We start from the raw sequence: 19,939 nt of genomic DNA, 5'->3' as shown, positions 1-19,939 counted from the left end.
AGATAAAGTGACATTCAAGAGAGATTATAGGAGAAGCCGACAGAATTGGCAACTGACAGGATACTGGGGGCAGGGATGGATATGGAAGAGTCCAAGATGATTCTGAGGTTTTGAGTATGGTTGACTGGGAGGATAGTGATGTGTCATGAACAGAAATAGGGAACCTGGGCGGAAGGGGGGCAGGCTTAATGGGAGAAGATAAGTTCAGTTTTGTACATGCTGAGTTTGAGGTACCAATGGGACATCTAGTTGAGAGATGTAGGACTCTAGAGTCTGGGGGCTAGATATGGATTGGGAGTCATCTGTGTATGGAGGCTCTGGCTGAAAGCCATGTGAATGGATGAGATCACAATGAGAGAGAATATGTAGAGAAGAGAATAAAGCTGAAGACATAGGCTTGAGGGAACATCCATATTTAGGGGGGGTGACAAGAAAACAAACCTTCAAAGGAGTCAGAGGAGTAGTAATAGAGACAGGAGAAAAATCAAGAGAGAACCTACTTATACAAAAATACAGTAGCAGCTCTTTTTGTGTTGGCAAAGAATTGGAAATTGAGAGGATGTCCATCAATTAGGGAATGGCTAAACAAATTGTATGATAGTGATATAATACTATTGTGCCATAAGAAATGATAAACAGGATGATTTCAGAAAAAGCTGGAAAGATCTATATGAATTAATGTAGAGTAAAGAATAATCAGAACCAGGAGAACACTGTACACAATAACAGCAATATTATATGATGATCAGCTGAAAGACTTGGCTACTCTCAGCAATGCAATGATCTGGTTCCATTCTGAAGGATTTATGACAGGTTATGCTATCCACCTCCAGAGAAAGAAATGGTGGAGTCAGAATACAGATCAAAACATATTGTCTTTTGCATCAGTTTATTTATGATTTTATTTTGGGGTTTTGGTTTTGTATGAGTGTGCTCTTACAACAATGACCAATATGAAAATGTATTTGGCACATGTATTGCCCAGATCGAATTGCTTATCAGCTCTAGGAGCAGAGAGGGAAGGAAGGGAGGGAGATGGTTTGGATCTTATAATTTTATAAAATGTATGTTGAAAATTATTACATGTAATTGGGAAAATAAAGTATCTTTGAGAGAGAAAATGAGAGAGAGAGAGAGAACAAGAACCTAGAAGAAACAGGTCATTAATAGCTATGGAAGTATTGCAGAGGATGAAGAGGGAGAAAAGGACATTAGATTTGGTGACTAAGATATTATTGGTAATTTGGGAGAGGACAGTTTGATTTAGAGTGTTAGGAATGGAGACCAGATTGTAGATAGAGGTTTGAAGTGTGAATAGATGATAAAGTAGTAGAAATAGTAAATGTAAAATATTGTTTCTAGAAGCTTAGCAGTGAAAAGGATGAGAAATTATAGGATTATAGTTAGTGTAAGTCCTGCCAGGTTCTTCTATGGCAGAAGCACTTTGAATCTAGTTCCAAGAATAGTCTACTTATCCATGTATCAACCTAGTTTAAGTGTGGATAGGTTCACCACCTAATGTTTGACTACTAGGGGATGCAATTTTTGGCTATGGCATGTTATAAGAAAAAAATGAAGAGATACTGATAGGACCAAGAAAAGATATATGCATAAATCTTATTTATATAGACATAATACATATATATAAATCTTTACATATTTCTAATATGTATTAGATAATTTAAAGTTTATATATGTGTGCATGTACATATACACGTGTATGTGAACAGATGCTTCAAGGACATTTATAGTTAGCAAAGGGGTAAACTTAGAAAGATTGAAGATGGAAAAGAGACAGGGAATGATTGATGGATCCAGGCCTTAGAGGACACAGAGAAGAGCACAAGGACACAAATATAGTAGTTATCCTTGGCAAGGAGGACCTTATCCTTTGAGACTGCAAAGAAGAAGCTGGGAGAGCATGTCTGAGGACATAGAGGATAGTGAGGGAAATTGTGATAGGCAGAAAAGTAGGAAGCAAGTTCATCTTCTGAGAATCTGGCTAGGAGAAAAGGGATAAAATGAAGATGACAGATAAAACAATTTGAGAGATTCTTTGGGGAGTGTGAAAGCAGCCAACCAAAGATCTTTTTATCAGAATGGATTGCTTTGTAGTAGTGAGGGCTCTGTTGGTTTTAGGTATCCTAAATTTTGGTGGATCCAGTCAGCACTGTTTTGTGGACTGTTCAGAACTACCTGGATGGAGGTGGATTGGAGTGACCCAGATTAGAGAGTTAAGGATAGAAACACTAGAAAAATAAAAGAGTATGGGATGAGGGTGCAGCTAGGGTAGCACAGTGGAGAGAGTGCCGCGCCTGTGTGTGGGAGGTCCTAGGTTCAAATATGGCCCTAGACACTTCCTAGCTATGTGACCCTGAGCAAGTCACTTAGTCCTGTTGGTCTAGCCTTTGCTTTTCCAATTGTTTTAGAGTTGTTACTAAGATAGAAAGTTAGGGTTAAAAAAAAAAGATAAAAGGGTAAGGGATTCAAGAGTGCAGTTAAGTCACCATCATTGACTATGTGCTTACTGTGAGGGTAACTGAGAGGCCATTAGTGATTTAGAGGAGCATCAGCTCCAAGCTTGGGAAAACTAACCCTGGAGAAATGGGTAGAAGAGAATGGTTTGCTCCAAAGGCCATGAAGGCATGCTTAGAACTTGTTCTGACATCAGAGACACAAAGGTCATCCTGGGCCATCACCAGGCATCGTGGCTTTTGTCCTGACCCTGAACTTCAATGATTCTGGAAGAGAGAGGGAGGCTGATGACTTTGGGCAATGCTGCCTCACTTCAAACCAGTTCTCTTGCAAGTTAAGACATCACCCTCTGATGTCATTGGTCCTCTTTAAAATGAGAATGAACAACAGCTTTAATGCCAGGTTTCATGCTAATTGTAGGAGATAAAAAGAAAGATAAAAGGCATTTCTTTAAGGAGCTCACATTTTAAATGGGGAGAAAATGTTTCTACACATACAGTGTCCTTACAGAATAGATGGAAGGTAATCTGATAGAGGAAGGCATTAGCAGCTGGAGAACTGGGAATCCCTTGTTACAGAAGGGAGGACTTAAGCTGAGCTGTGAAGGAAGCCAGAGAAACCAAGAGATGGGAATAAGGAGACAGAGCATTCCAAGCTTGGGGACAGAAATTGTATAGGCACAGAGGATGGAGTGGCATGTTTAAAAAAAAATTCCAAGTAGGAAACCGTAGTTACTTTGTCTTGTTGAAATGGAAACTTTTAGGGTTGTCAAGACTGTGAAGGAAGGGAAGAGAAATAAAGGTAGACAAGGAATCAGCTGCGGTGCCAGAGGTTGCAGTAAAGATGAGCACCTGTTTCAGGATAATTGTGAAGAGGTACAAGGACAAGAGATTGGAATTTCCACTCCTACCAGATAGTCTTGAAGGCTGAGCAATTCCGGTGGTGGTAAGGTTATAAGGTGAGCGACCACTTTTGTGGATAGCTGATGGAAACCATCTTTCATCCTGCACTTTACTTGCCTACATCACCTTTCTTAGTTCTTTGTTGAGGTTTTGGGATATGTAGTAAGAGGATAAAGTGACACAAGCATCATATAACACATTACTGAAGTTACCAAGGATGGTTAGAGTATTTGTGATGGAGAGGAAGACATTCATTTAGGTGCTGATGTTATTGAAGAAGGTGGGAGAATGACCCTAGAGAAAGGTTAGATGAGCAGCAAAAAATGAAAATCTTGGCAGAGGGAATTAGTAGGATCTTAAGATTCTCAAAGAAGTAGAATTTGTTGAATGATACTAGCAGAGCAGGGATCTTAGGAGAGTAATGGAAATAAGTATTATGTTGAATCCTTCTTCGTCAGACTTTTCCTTTTTTTTCTTCTCTGAGTATCTAAATTATCCAATAAAAGGAGACTTGAGATACTAACGAGCCTTAGTTGATCTTTTGAAATATTAGCAGCATAAACTAAGTCAAGAAAAATATTCAAAAATTTTTTCTAGTGGAACTTTTTTCATTTAATTATATAAATGAACCATATGCTATGGTTATATAAAGAAAAAAAATTTAATTAGTGATTGATCTTGTTGTAATTAGGAGGTGGTGGCCTCATAGAATATCAATACCTTGATCATTAAGTTATTTTTTTATTTAAGTTTAATTAATTAATTAATTTAGAGCGTTTTCCCATGGTTACATGATTCATGTTCTTTCCCTCCCTCCTCCTACCCCCCCTCCTGGAGCCAAAGAGCAATTCCATTGGGTTTTACATGTGTCATTTGATCATTAAGTTCTGGTTCTCAGTTTTGCATATTCATATACTTGATTTTGTCAGTTCATCCAGAGGTGGTGAGAATCCAAGATACTGATTCATAATAACCAAACTCATAAGAGATTAATATATGAATTGGAATGCTGATTTGTAAATTTACTTTGAGAAATAGTACTGGCATGTGAACTGCAGTACTTGTGTTGACTGGCTAGACTATGTTGTCTTTCTAGCAAGACATTCTCTTAGGAAATCAAATTAATATCATAAGGGAATTGAATGATCTTAAGGGATAACATCCTCAGGCTATGATAGACGTACTATTTATATCATTGTAGGAATATACCTGCCAATCAAATCAGATACTTATTCCTGCTGCCAGGTCACACCAGAATAGAATTAGAGACACACTAACAAATTCTTGCTTTCTATCTCTAATTTTTCTATATTCCCAGCAGATTGTTACACTTTTGTTTGCATTGGTCATGAACAAGTTATAATTTCTAAGGCTATCACCCCTTAGAATAGATGATCACTTAAATCCAATTCAGCTATAAAACTTGTTTGCACTCATAAGATTTTAAGATTTTTAATAAGTTATCTTGTTGAATGACTCTCGAAGTACTTAATACCCATAACTATGTCCCTTAGGTATCTCTCTTGTCATATTAATTTTTGTGATTAGAATTTTAAATTTTGTTCTATTCTCATAAAAGTCTCAAGAGATAAAATTTAAAAAACTAATCCTTTAATTTCATTTATGATTCAGTATGATTTTCATAATATTTCTGACATTTTGCAAGAGAAGTGTCATAGATGCATTTAAGTCTGAATTATATGCCTTGTGTGCTATTTGAGATGAGCATTTTTAGGCATCTTAATTCTCTGCTTCTCAGAAAGTACCCATCAACTTGGCCATAATTGGAATCTCTCTTAGAGGGTTTAGCTGAGACTCTTGGCCTTGAATAATCAAAGTTTTCCAAATACTGGCCTCATTTGAGCTGGGCCATGTTTCAATTGAGGTCTCCTGGGGAGTTAAGGTTGACATATTTAGTCAACATTAATCTTATGAAAAAAGATATAGATAAAGTTTTGGACCGCTCATTTAACTTTCAGAGTTTTAGAAGTAAGTGAATTGCCATTGCAGGGCTTTACTTTATTTCATTCATGTTTCGTAGGTCTGTCATTTACTTTGTTGGAAAATGGTTTTCTGTTGGTTAGTAGATTAGACTCTTTAAAAATACATTTGTACTTAGGATTTATAATTTAATTTATAGAAAATAAGTGCTTATAAAAATACTAGTTTATTTGGGTACATGATTTTTGTGGAAATTAAAAGTTCCTTTTAAAAGCATATAGTATAGCTGTATTCTATTTTATCATAATGCTTCTGAAAATTTTGATACTTTATAAGATGATAATAGAGGAAGTCTTTAGACTAGATTATGTTCAAGTCATTGAAATACTTTTTGATTGTGTTGTTAGAAATACAAGTCAGATAACTTTTATATATAGAATATATTTGTATAATTGATCTTTATGTTTGGAAAATTAGTGTAACATGAACTTGGTTCTCAGTATGTGTGTTGAGTACTGTTCTGCCTGACCTATTTTTATGAATGATAGGCAGCAAACACAGCAGGTTATAGTAGTCTTATCCAAAGTGTTTTGCCTGTAGAGCCAAGCTGTAATGCTAATTTTAAGATTTCTTTGGGCAGCTTAGTTTCAAGCAGGTTCTTTCTTCTAGTGTCTACACATAGTATCTATTGAAAATGGTAATAGGATTATTTTTTCTTTGACTATAAGATTTATATTACTGATTTGGATTAAAGTCCTTGGGTACATACCTAAAATGATAAAACATCTAGTTTTGAAATTGTCTTTTGCTTGGTCAGTTTACCCCCCTTAACTTTAGGTTAAACTAAAAAAAAAATTCTTCAAGAACATCCCTTCACCCAAACATGACTTTAATCATTATTAATATTTTTGGTTTTGTTTTTATGATGATGAATGATAGGCTTTTCCTCTTCAATCACTGATAGTTTCTTAGTTTTAGTATATAATAGTCAAATCCTGAATATAAATGTATTATTTAAAAGTTTGGTATTTAAATTTTTTGACTAAGCTGGAGTTTTCAATAGAAATTCCAGGGATTCAAAGTTTGGATTACAGAGAATGGATTCACCATTTTCTGACCAAAGTTTGGCTTTTTAATGGCATATCAAGATCAGGAAGTCGTAAGAAATAATACTACCTTTCATTTCAGGTTCCCATACAGTAAGGAGATGATGGATAGTTGGGGGGAGATCCTGGCATGCTAATGGTCCAGGCAATTAATGGATCCTGAAGTAGAAAATATCCCTAGAAAAAAAGAATTTGTTCCAGAAGGGTAATCAGAATGTTGTTCTGTATGTAAGTCAAAAAGTGAGACTATTTTGGTCATTAAATTTGAGAGGGCTAGGTAATGCTGTGGAACTCAGGTTAGAGGTATAGACTAAAAGCACAGGGGAAGGTTGGCATAGAATATCAATTGACACTAAGGAGAAACATCATCAAGGTATTAGTGAATAAGCTTCTCACACAAAATCTCTAAACAAAATAGAATCCTTTTTATGGCAGTGGCATCCTAGCCATATTTGCCTTTCCCTTTGTTGCATCCAGGCCACCTTCAGCTGACCCATTTAAGTGGCATACTAAAATATGAAGATGTTTGTCCTCTCCAAAGACATTTAGGAGTGAGTCTCCATCCATTGGTTAAAGCTTTTAATTAGCTAGTACTTTTGGATTTATTTCTCTTTGGAATACTCCTACTGAGTAGTAAAATCATTGCTCTTATCTTCTAGGAGTGTGGTATAATTTTGCCTTTGTAAGCTGCTTGGAAATCATCATCATTGTTTGAGTATGTTTCAGGGAATATGGAGTAACATATCCTTGGGTTATAAACCTCAACTCCTGAGCCCCATCTCACCCTTAAATGGAAGAGGAGTGTAGTATACAGAATTGGGGTGATAATATAGTTTTTTCTAGCTTTGGCTGAGTTCTTCCTCAAGATTCCAAACCCCTAACAGCTTTTGGAACTCAGCCAAAGCTAGAAAAAACTATATCACCCCAATTCTGTATACTACAGGAGACTTTAAGATTATAACACTAAGTACAGTCAATTAACAAGAACAATCAACAAGTATTTATTACATATGTACTGTGTGTCAGGTGCTGTGGATAAAGGTACAAAGAATGAAATAATCCCCATTCTAAAGAAACAAATTCATTAGGCACCCTCAGTTTGTATCTTAGGATCTTTACATCCTTGTCTAATTAAAAATGAAAATAATTTCCATGGGAACATAACTATATTTGACATTTGTATTTATAAAACCCTAATGGCTCCTTATTTGGGAAATAGAAACCTATAATTCCTTTATGATATTCACAAGAAAACCATATAGACATACACTGGCAGAAATCTAAAAGTTGTATGTTGCCCCCGGTTATCCTCAGGGTTTTAATACCTGATTTTGGTTCAGTTTCCTCATGTTCATGCATGTGGGCCCCTGGCAACTGAATGTCTTCCTTTTTAGATGATTCAGGATTAATCTTATGCCCTCCTTTCATAATGAGAATAATAATCCATCATCTAAAATAGGAAGTAACTTGATACACCAAGAAAGCACTAAATCTTTCAAGTTCAGTCATCATCCCAAGAGACGTCCTCCAATGTTCCTGACTTCTGCCTCACAGCTGATGATCCTTTGCTTCTGCCTCCTGGTGCCATGATCTGGGCAACAGATGGGAGTGTCAGACTCGTTCATCAGATGCACACAAAAGATGCTGTGTCTTAGCTTAGTGTTTGGGTTGACATTGCAATTTGCCTTGTAGATCACTGAGAAAGATTTGGCTGCTATTAGGTATTAGACAGCATGAGGTCTTCTTAGGCTCCGGAAGGGAGGCTCTGACCACACTGAGTCCTGTGTTCCAGGGACAAAACTCCTATCACAGTGCCCTGGTGTGAAAAATCTGTATCCCAAGTGAGGGGAGAGGGAGGGGATCATTCTTTAGTGTCTTAAATGCCAACATGGAATGGCACGGAAAGAAAACCTGGAACAGTTTCTTCCCAGTACTCTTATGAAAAATCCCTGCCTCCAAAACATCTCCATCTCATGTGTGTATGCACACATCCTGGGACAGGTACTGTGTAAATAATTTGTAAGATTTAAAGGGGTTTATAACAACAAGGAATATATATATATCATTAAATGCTTAGTGGTTTGAAAGAGTTAGTCCTAGTTGACGAATGAGTGAACTACTGAGGAAAAATAGGCTCAGTAAGGCTCAGCTAATACTTAGACCTTTTGCTTTAAAACTCTCACACTACTCAGTATAAGTATTTTTCAAATGCTGTGGAAAATGCTAATTTTTGCCTTGTCAAAAGGCAAAAATCTATACCTTCATGATAAAGTGATATTAGTATTAAACTGAGGTAAAAATGCTTAAAGCTGTTATTTTATGATGATAATTTTCATGTGGAGCTGTAGTGATCTAATACTAATGTATTTTAAAAATGAAATCAATTAGTTGACAAGTATTTATTAAATACTTACTATGTGCCAAGTGCTGAGGATATAAGTTCAAAGAATGAAACTGTCTCTCCTCCAAAAGAAGTTTCTCTTCCAATGGAAATAATAAGTATAGAGGAGGCGGCAGGTTAGGTGGTTCAATGAATTGAGAGTCAGGCTTAGAGACGAGAGGTCCTGGGTTCAATTGTGGCCTCAGATATGTCCTAGTTTTGTGACCTTGAGCAAGTCATTTAACCTCCATTGCCTAGCCCTTACCACAGTATTGATTCTATGACAGAAAATAAGGGTTTTAAAAATAATAAGTATACATGTAATTGTGTACAGCAAAAATGTAAGTGAAAAAATGAATATATACAAAATAGTTAAAAACAGGGAAGTTTGGGAGAGAATCTTTCATTTTGAAGAATACATTAATATTAGATGAAAAACTTGCTTTTTCTAGTTATTCTTTAATTGATTCAAATTATATTGGAAGAAAATGTTTTATAAGATTATATTTGTCTTAAAAAGCTGATATATGCATAGGATAGACTGATAAAAGTTACTTATGGTCACAAATTTTAATGCTAATTGGAACATCTCTTGCTTTCAGTAGAATATATACAGAATTAATTATTTAATATGAAAAGCACCATAAAAAGACTAAATTGTAGGCAAGCAAGCAGAGTCTTTGAAAGTAAGGGGTTTTGCATTTATGCAGTTTTGTTTGAAAAAAAAATCAGTACCGAAGAGTGTTCATCCTAAAGAAAGAAACACTACCATCTGAATTCAAAGTGAATATTCTGGTCAATAGAAAGAATATTTCTAAAGTAAATTTGTTGACTTGGATGGGGGCAGGGGGGAAAAAGGGAGAAGGAGGGAAAATAGCCTTGAGAATTTATATTTTGAGATAGGGATTAGATTATGTGACTTTAAAGGTTTCGTCCATCTCAGTGATTATGTGATTATGTATTAGCAAATTTCTTCATTAGTGATGAATCTTCCATGTTCAGTAGTATATCAGCTTCCTCAGTTCTCAAGTCTAAAATGCCATTCAATTCAAGCAGATTACAGATTTTAAAACTAGAAAGAACTTGAGTGGTCCTGAAGCTTGCAATCTTACTTTGGACCCCACCATTCTACTCAAAATATTCTGTTCAAGATTCCCATGTTATTGCATAACTGCTACATTTAGCTCTTTTTTATTTGTTTCTTTTTAATTTTATTAATATAATTTATTTCCATATATCTCAGATCTTTACTTTTCTCAGTTCTTTTCCACCATGATCATGTCTCTGTGGCATTAATGAACTAGGTGTTCTCACCAGCCTGGGTTTCCATTGTATAATCTTCTCCTGATTCTTCTTTACCTGTCTGACCTCTCCTCAGTTTCCTTTGCTGGATCCTGCTCTCTCCTCCATACTGGTTAATTAAGGACTTCCAGAATATAGTTCCAGTCTTTTTTTTTTCCTAGCCTCATCTTATATTCATCTCCTTCCTTCATGGGATCATGCTATGTTCCCACAAGAATTTATTACTGTTTCCTGAATTCAACATTCTTCCTACCATTATATTTACAAATGTTATCCCTCATACCTGGAATGATCTCCTTCTTTACCCCTCTCAGAATTGTTTTTTAAGGCTACCTTCCTGTGAAGGTTTTTCTGATCCTCCCAGTTGTTTGAAGTATCTTGTATTTATTTACTTGTTTACTTTCTGTATTGATCCCAGAAGAATGCAAGCTCATTGACAGAGGAGCACTTTCATTCTTGTCTTTGTATTATACAGTATGCTTTGGCACCAGGGCCTTGTACATAATAGATAATTAAATCTTGAATTGACTTTAATGTAAACATTTTATTTTATGGTCAAATAAACTGATGCCCATACAGGTGAAATAACTTGCTTGAAGCACACAATAAATGACAGATCCAAAACTTAAAAAACAGACCTTTTTAGTCTTTTAACTCCAATTTCAGTATTCTTCCAACTACATCATTTATCTAGATAGAATCACTTCCAGATTTAAACAAAGATCCTATGATTATCCTCCAGAATAATATTCAAAGATACCAAAGGGAAAGCTGTTCTATATATGTGTTTCACCATGGACATCTTTATCGTTATTGTTATTTTAAAAATTCTGGTTCCCAGATATCTGTTCTAGTAACCTTGATTGATATTCAAGAGCTTCTTTCTCCTTCTTTTTGTGCTTTTCTTTTATTACATAATTTTAAAAATTCAGTGTAGGTCCTTGTGAGCCAGCCTTCATTATCAAGTAGCCAAACCAGAAACATAAGAGAAAAAAGTACAGCCCTGATTGTAACAGCCCTAACTGGCCTTTTGGGTTACAATATATAAATATGAAAAATAATAAAGGCTGGTATAAATATATAAATTAGTAATTTAATTAAAGCCATTTTGATAGTTAAAGTTATTAGACCACGCGCTCGTAAGAATTCAAAACTGCCGCCTCCATTTTGTTACCTCTCATCTCTCCCCGAGCCTGCTAGCCAAGAGCCACTCCCTCCTAACCCAGGAGATTTAAACTCTTCTCTTCGTGGAGACGTAGGCGTCCCCACGCCCAAAGAACCGGAACTGGAAACCCGTTGGACCACTGGAAATGTAGTTTGATAATTTCCCCGTGTCCATAGAAAATACATATATATACTTAAAGATGACATCTCCCAAATTTCACTTTTACAAATAAAATTATAATTTATAATTCAGACCAGCCTTCCTCCTTCTAAGAGTACACATAACTATTTACAGAAATTTTTAATTTTATAACTTTCAAACAGATTTGTGATATTATCAGAGAAGGTTACCTTCTAATGGTACTCAGCCATCTTCTCATCTGGCATGCCTTCTGTCCATGCCTTCTTATAATCCTACATAGGAATTCCTGCAATGTGTCAAGGTCCTTGCTTTAGTTCTCCTAATAATACATGTATATCAATGCATCATGAATACTGACTACTTGTTATAATAATAATAATGACAATAGCTAAATTTATATAGAGTTTATTATGTACAGGCAGTGTGCTCAGCTCTTTTTCTTTTTCTTTTTCATTTTATTAATAGAATTTATTTCCATATATCTCAGATCTTCTTTACCACACAATATAAGGCATTATCTGGCAAACATATACATATACATATATATTATATTTTATATATAGAGAGAATATTTCTTGTGTTTCCATTTTTCAGTTCATTCTCTGTAGGTGAACATTCACATTCTTTTACATATTAAATCTATAGCTTTATGTAATATTCTCTTGGTTCTCCTCAGTTCATTTCATTATCTCATGTAGTTCTTTCCAGGTTTAAAAAATAATCTGTTTATCATTTCTTCTGACATAATAGCATTCCATCACAACCATATACTACAATTTGTTTAGTTATTCCTTAATTTATAGGACATCCCCTCAATTTCCAGTTCTTTGCACCACAAAGAGATATAAATATTTTGGAGCACGTAGATTCTTTTTTCTTTTTCTCTGATCTCCCTGGGAAGTAGACCCAGCAGTAGTATTGCTGGATCTATGGGTATACAGTTTTATAACACTCTGGGCAAAATTCCAAATTACTCTCCAAAATGGTTTGATCAGTTCATAGTTCTACCAACTGTGTGTCAGTGTTAAGCTCTTTATAATTATCTTTCATTTGATCCTCAACAATCCTGGGAAATAGATACTATTGTTACTGCCCCTTTTTTACAGATGAGGATATTGAGGCAAACATGTTAAGTGACACATAGCATGTGTCAGAAGACAGATTTGAACTCAATTTTTCCTGATTTCAGGTATACTATCTACTGTACCATTTAACTTAACCCATGCTCTGCCTTCACATGAGTATTCTTCCTTTTTTCCTTGTTGATGATATCTTTTATCTGATTAGTTTATTCAATTCAAAGGTCATTGTATGCTGTAACAGCTTATTTTTGCTTAACACGGTTCTCTCCATTGTTTTTTGAGTGACCTGAAATTTTGATTACTTATGAGATTTTGGAATTCTATAATTTATAGTCATTCACATAAATTAACTAAAACTAAGTTAACAAAGTTCATTGTATTAGAAGTCTTGATTTAATGAGTATAAATTAGTGACTAGTAAGAATAATTTATAATTAAAATATCAAAGCATTAACTTAAGCAATGCTTGGCTTCAGCCTTCAATACAATTATACTGTTCTATAAATATTTCAGCTGCTTCAAAAGCTTTCTACTTAAACTATTTAACATGTTACATTTTCTCATAAGTATTCCAAAGGCTAAGTTGTTTGTGCTGAAGGATCTTGAAAGCCAAATTTAATGAGGTTTTATTTTTGCTTGTAAAAATAAATGTTCTATAGGCTGAAATAAGGTATCTTGAAAACTTTTTGTGTTCTTGTGTTAAACCAATCACTTCAGTTGGCCTTTAAATGAGATTTAAATAACTGACAAAAACTATATTTTTGTGTTGTTGGAACTTGGCATGGTGGCCATAGCTTCCATGAAGAAGAAAATATCTGTTGATTAGGTGTCATAGGAATAGGAACTGGCATGTTGTCACCATATATTTAGATTATATATTTAATCAGAAGTGCATATTTGCATATCAAATTTATTCATAAGGAATAAAACCTATAGACAGTTTGCTTCCTACTCAGGAGAAAGAAAACATATGACTAATTTGTTTTTAATATTACAACAAAAATTCTAAGTTGTGTTGTTTGTCCTTCATTATTTTCCAAGAGGACCATGACATCATGAGGATAAGTCTTGACTTGTACGTGAATTGGATTTAAGAGAGGCAGAGTGGCACAAAGTCTCCAGCCTCACTCTTTCAGAGTCATCGAAGTACAGTGGCAAGACAAAACTCAGGATGCCTGGTGATGCCTGGGATGCTGTGGATGACCTTATTGTCTTCAGTTTCTGACTAGTGCCTAATTCTGCTACTTTTATGGCCTTTGGAATAAAAATTGTTCTCATCCACCCATTCCACCAGGGGAAGTAGACACCCCTCAAGTCACTGATGGGTTGAAGGCCTGTTGGTTCCCCTCAGCCTGGCTTAGCTTGTTTGCCAAGATAGTTTTGCCAGTGTGGCTGATGTATGTGCTATAGCTTCCTAAAGCCACAGGTGAGAGTTGGGTGAAAGGTGGTCACCAAAGATGAACAACTCTGAAAAGGGCTTGACAAACCCTCATACCAGAAATCCTCCTGAACATCCCAAATACCCCAAAATCATAGCTTTAGAACTGGAAGGGGCTTTGTGTTTTTTCCCCTCATATTTATAGGGGTAAAGAGGAGATGTCCTCCTCCTGAAAAATGGAGAACAATTCAAACAACTGAACCAAATGTCTAGATGGCATATGGGGAAGTGTGATCCTAGTTTGTCACAGAATATCTGGGCAATAGTGACATTTATTACTGCTTAACTGGGAAGTCTATGAATGTGACCTTCATTTGTGATCCTCACTTTTTGGTTGATGAAGGAGATGGAGAATAAAGGAGGAGAGGAAACATCACAAGGTTGTTTAGGAGGCCCAGTCAGCAGGGAAAAAATGACATGTTATATCCCCCTCCTATTGCACGTATGCTGTTTATGACTTTTTTGAGAGCTATTCTTACTTGCTGCCATTTTTAATACCTGAACAACTGGGAGAGAGAACTTATAATCCTACAGTCATTTGGCTTGTCATCTTAGAGAGTATTTTTAAACCATAACACTCCGTCTCCACATGTCATTTACAACACAAGAAGGGCTTTCAATATTAATATCTCCAGAGTACAGACTGTAGGCTTTAGGTGTTGAATAATATTTCTTACAACCAAAGTAGTATTTTCAATTACTCCTGATAAAAACTTTAAGACATTTTTTCCCCTTTAAAATTGACTTCTAAAATTATGGCTATTACAATAATGATTTTAAAAACTGGTATGATTCAGTTTTCAGTGGACAGCATTCAACAGTAAGTTATAGTAGTAGCTTAATAAATGCTAGTTGACTGGTTGATTTATAAAAATAGAACCATTTAATTTCCTTGGCTAATTATTGAAAATATTTACAAAGTCACAAGTCATTGTTTTTTATCATTCATCACTCTTTTGTGTAGTCCCATGTCATAGTTGAGAGAAAAACAGGATGCATGGGTTTGAGTTCTTGCTGTACCCTTATTAGCTATTATCAATTATGATTATTAATTATGATTTATCATTTTACCCTGGGCAGGCCATTAACTTCTCTAAAACCTAGTTTTTCTTTTATCTGTAAAGTAAGTGATGATGATGCATGAGTTGCCCATTTTATCGAGTTGTTGAAATGAAAGCACTTTACAAAGTAAACCTTAGAACTTACTGTGTATTATAATTATTTGTCTGGATAGAGGGCTAGACATGGAGTCTGTAAGGCTTAGGTTTTAAATCTGCGTCAGACACTTTAAGCTCTGTGACTTGAGAAAGTCACCTAATTTCCATCAACCTCTGTTTCCTTGCCTGTAAAATGATGGCAATAATAGCAGCTACTCCCAAGGTTGTTATAGGGATCAAATGAGATAACACATGCAAGTGCTTTGCAAACTTTAAAGCACATAAAAATGCTATGATAATAATAATACTGACAATAATAATTATTATTACTTTGTAAGGTCAAGGACTCTTCTATACTGTTTAAATTTCCTGCCTGTATCAGTATGTGATACAGTATTTTGCACACATTAAGTGGTTAATAAGTATTGAGTTGGATTGAACTGAACATTTTTGATAACTTGCATATTTTAAAATAAGTAATTTTTTTAGAACTGTTAGGAAATACTTTAATCTTGCTGGTGAATTTGTCTGATTATTAGGAAGCAAGACATGGTAATTAAAAGGACACTCACTTGTGTCCCAATATGATAATTATATTATTTGTATGAAATTTTTAAAGAAATAGAAAGTTTGATTTACTAAATGAAGAGCTAAATAGATTGGGAGATGGTTTTGAGTTCTGTTTGACTTGGAGCAAGACTGCATCTTTGGTAACAAAGATATTCATCTAGAATTAAAAATTGTGCATTATGATACAGGTAGCTGTTTAATTTATTTCAGCAATATCTGTTTATATAATGTGATGGAATATGGAGAAATCGTAGTAGGGGACAGTAAGGTGGCTTAGTGAATTGAGAGCCAGACCTAGAGATGGGAGGTTTGGGGTTCAAATTTGACCTCAGACATTTCCTAACTCTGTAGCCCTAGGCAAGTCATTTAATCCCCATTGCTTAGCCCTTAGTACTCCTCTGCTTCAAAACCAATACTTAGTATCAATTTTAAGATGGAAGGAAAAAGGTTTTTTTTTAAAAAGTAATAGTACCTACTTTTGCAAAATTTCTAAATGTTTCATTGAAGTCCTGTTCCCTGTTTAAAGTTGTGGATTAATCCTGTAAGTTTATCTTGGTTCCCAGTTAAGTGATTGAAAAATGTATCAAATTGGAAATAAGACACAAGAAAGAAATGTCTTATTATGAATGTTGTAATAGTGGGAATCAGTCTTTCATCATTAGAAGGAAGCAACTAAATTAAGAATCCTGAGTTAGGAAAAGTGGCATCCTCTGGATAATGCCAGCTGAACTCTAGAATAGAACCACAGAATTTCAAAACATGAAGGAATCTTCAAGATCATCCACTTCCACCTTCTCATTTTACATTTAGGAAAACAGAGGATCACAGAGGTAGTAGGAGAACTCCTTCAGAAGCACTGCATTCAGTAAGTGTCAGAACCATGACTTAGACTTATCAAGGCCTTTTGAGTTTAACTCCACAGTTTTTTCACTGAAGCAAAAAAACAAACAAATAACCTCTCCCACCACCACCCCCTCATCACCACTACCACCAAAATAAATTTATTTTTCTGTTCAAGAGTATTATGGAATAAGTAGGCAGTTTGGTATAGGGAGGAATAAAAGGGTTAGGTGAGTAATGAAGTGATGAATGGGTTGTATATTGGAGGTAAGGGAATGGATTGGGAGTATATAGGAGGGCAGCTCAAACAGGCTTATTCACAGGAGGATAGAGACAGAGGGTACTGTGAGGAATTAGGCTGGGTTCTTCAGGCAGGGAAAGTATCTCTATGGTACAAGAGGAACTGGGCGAATCAGAAATGTTTAAATCAAGGTTGGGTTTTCTCTTGAGGGAGGAGTCAAAGGCTCCTCCCTGCCAGTGAAATTGATGTCTGCAGGAAGTCTCCACTGGGTACTTCCTGCCCAAGATGGATGCCTAAGTTTTCCCAAGAAAATAAAAGGAAAATAATTCTTCCCTCTTCAGCCTTTGCCTTAAACTTCAATACAATCATTCACCAGAGGCTTTGTATAGGTAACAAAGGGGATTTATTAATGTCAGGGATAATCAGAGGGAAAGAGGTTTTAGGTTTTTATAATTGCTGCTAAGGAGAAGGCTGGTACTGGGGGATGAGTCTGTGTAAATAGAATTAGCTCAAGCCCATTCATAGTTAACATTCTAGCCACCAGAGATAATGTCATCCCCACCTCCCTTAGTGGGGAGGGGAGATGAGTTACCCACACGTGACAATAAGTAACAAATCAAGAACAAGGGACTGCCCTTTGGGCAGTCCAAAACCAATATTGAGGCTGCCATTTGACCACTTGAATTAGAAGTAGACCCCCAGGAAGTGATGAAAGACACTATCTCTTCAAGTATGATGGTAACTTTCTGTTGAGGCAGTTCAGGCTTTGAACTTGGTGCTAAAGGATCTTAGCTGAGACCTCAGGCAGCTTTCCTTCTGAATTGTCATGTGGGTAAGTTAGGCTGACTTCCTTAGGCTTACCTTGGCGTTTTCCAGAGTCTCTACCTCAAGAAGGTTTCTTTACCTCTCTAATTGCTAAGGCCTTGTGGCTAGTAGCCTAATTTAATTAATCTTTTAGCTCTCACTCGGTCCAGACCTCCGCTGGTCTGGACCAGAGTTTCCCTCTCTCTCTCTTCTTACCTTCAACCTTCCTAATTGTAAATAAACTATCATAAAACCCATCCTGACTTGGGTCTATTTTAATTATGGAATCAATCTAGATCTGATTGATTCCTGGTAACCACACCTTAAATATATATCTATATAATATCTAATTTTTCCATATTATAGGTCACAGGAGAGGGTTAGACTGAGAGAGACTGGCTCTCCCAGTCAGGAAGGTTTGACTGCCTTTGAAGCAAAGTATTTATCAAATCACTAAATTAGGGGTGGCTTGATCTAAGATGTCCTACTTGCCTACAGAAACTAAACCCACAATGCCCAACCACCAAGCCCACCCTTCCTCCCAGGGCCCAAAGGGAAATTCAGGGGAAATAGCAGGGATGTAGATGGAGAGATCAGGGAGAGGTCCAGAGAAATCAGCTAGGTCCAAATGCCCCAAAAACAATCAGCACAGGCCAAGGCAAAGCCCAAAAGCTAAAGCCAACAGCTCAAAAGCCAAAGCCAAAAAACCAAATCCCCTCAGTTGGAACTTCAGCATTATTTATAGCCTCAGGCTCCAACTGTCTTTTTGAACATTCTAAACTCCTAACTGCCAGGGCTGCTTACAGTTGAATTTGCAAAGCAAAAAACTATTGCTGTAACCCTGCAATACAAGAGACACTGTGTTATAGTAGAGAGTGCTGTAATTAAAGTCAGACAATCTAGGTTTTTGAATCTTGGCTCTGCTGTGTAATTCCCTTTATGATCTTAAGGAAGTCAGTTCCTCCTTCTTGATCTCAGTTTCCTTACAGGGGTTGGATTAGATGATAGCCAAGGACCCTCACTTCAGCTTTAAATTTTGTGATCTCTGTTGGGAAGAGTAAAAATGGATTGGTATAACAATATTTTCAAAAGGTTGCATGTAAGGAGAACTAGGAAAATATTATACATAGTGACTCCAGCTATGTAAAAGGAAAGAAAGATAAAACAATTAAATACTGTATAATTATACTGACCAGGCTTGGCCCTGAGGGATGAATGAAAAAAATATATCCTCTTATGCCGATGAGGTTGGGGACTATAGGTATGGAATGTTTCCAGATAAAGATTCTTTATTAATTGCTTTTGTGCAATTATTTTTAAAATATTTGTTTCCATGGAAAGCTCAGTAAGTAGGGGAAGGGAATATTTCAAAATTAATATGAGATATCTAGGTGACATCTTTGATGGGCCTTTAGGCTCTGATTTGAGAATAATTGTTATTTGAATCCTGTCTTGGACCTTTACTAGATGTGTGAGCCTTGTGTAAATGGAATTAGCTCGAGCCCATTAATAGTCAAAAATCTACCCATCCTAGGTGTAGAAATGATGTAATCCTAACCTCCCTTAGTGGGGAGGGGAGACGAGTTACCCACACGTGACAATAAGTAACAAATCAAGAATAAGGGACTGCCCTTTGGGCAGTCCAAATCAATGTAGAAACTGCCATTTGTCCATTTGAATTAGAGGTGGACCACAGGAAGTGATGAAAGACACTATCTCTTTAAGTAAGTTAGTGAACTTCCTGTGGGGGCAGTTGCCATCTCGAACTGGGAGCAGAAGCATCTCCTGAGACCACAGACAGCTTACACTCTATATTGTCACGTGGGTAAGTTAGGCTGACTTCCTTGGCCTAGCTGTGCCAATTCTAAACTCTGCCTATCTGGCTGTTGGGCCTTGTGGCTTACAGCTTCATTTATTAAGCTTTATAACCTTCTTCTCTCTCCATCCAGGCCTTTGGCCTGGACTAGCCTCTCCCTTTCTCTTTATTCCTACTTTTTACCTACCAGATTGGAAATAAACTCCTCAACCCGATGATGATTTGGGTCTGATTTAATTACGGAATCAACCTGAATTGTTGATTCCTGGCGGCCACATATTTTAATATATATCTATAAATACCTAAATCTTCCTTTTTACAGCCTGGGTAACTCATTTAACCTCAGTTTCTTAATCTGTAAATTGGGAATAATAATGGCACCTACCTCACAAAATTGTTGTGAAAATCAAGTGGAATTGTTATAAAAATCAAAAACATATGAATAGTATCTTAATATTATTATGTAAAAACCAAATGTCATCAGTAATACTTAAAAATTTTTTATTTGATTAAAATCTTTACCTTCTGTCTTAAAATCAATACTGTGTATTCTTCCTTCCTTCCTTCCTTCCTTCCTTC

At 36.0% G+C, this 19,939-nt stretch overlaps 1 protein-coding gene across 1 annotated transcript in view; it reads left to right on the top strand.

The window, feature by feature from the left end:
* RETREG1 (reticulophagy regulator 1) overlaps window positions 1–19,939 on the top strand; it is a 188,902-nt gene that overhangs the window by 69,984 nt on the left and 98,979 nt on the right. The window lies entirely within an intron of this gene.

Source organism: Gracilinanus agilis, chromosome 1, assembly GCF_016433145.1.
Source record: "Gracilinanus agilis isolate LMUSP501 chromosome 1, AgileGrace, whole genome shotgun sequence".
Lineage (NCBI taxonomy): Eukaryota > Metazoa > Chordata > Mammalia > Didelphimorphia > Didelphidae > Gracilinanus > Gracilinanus agilis.
Note: the sequence above shows the minus strand (reverse complement) of the source record. Positions and strands in the feature narration are given on the sequence as shown.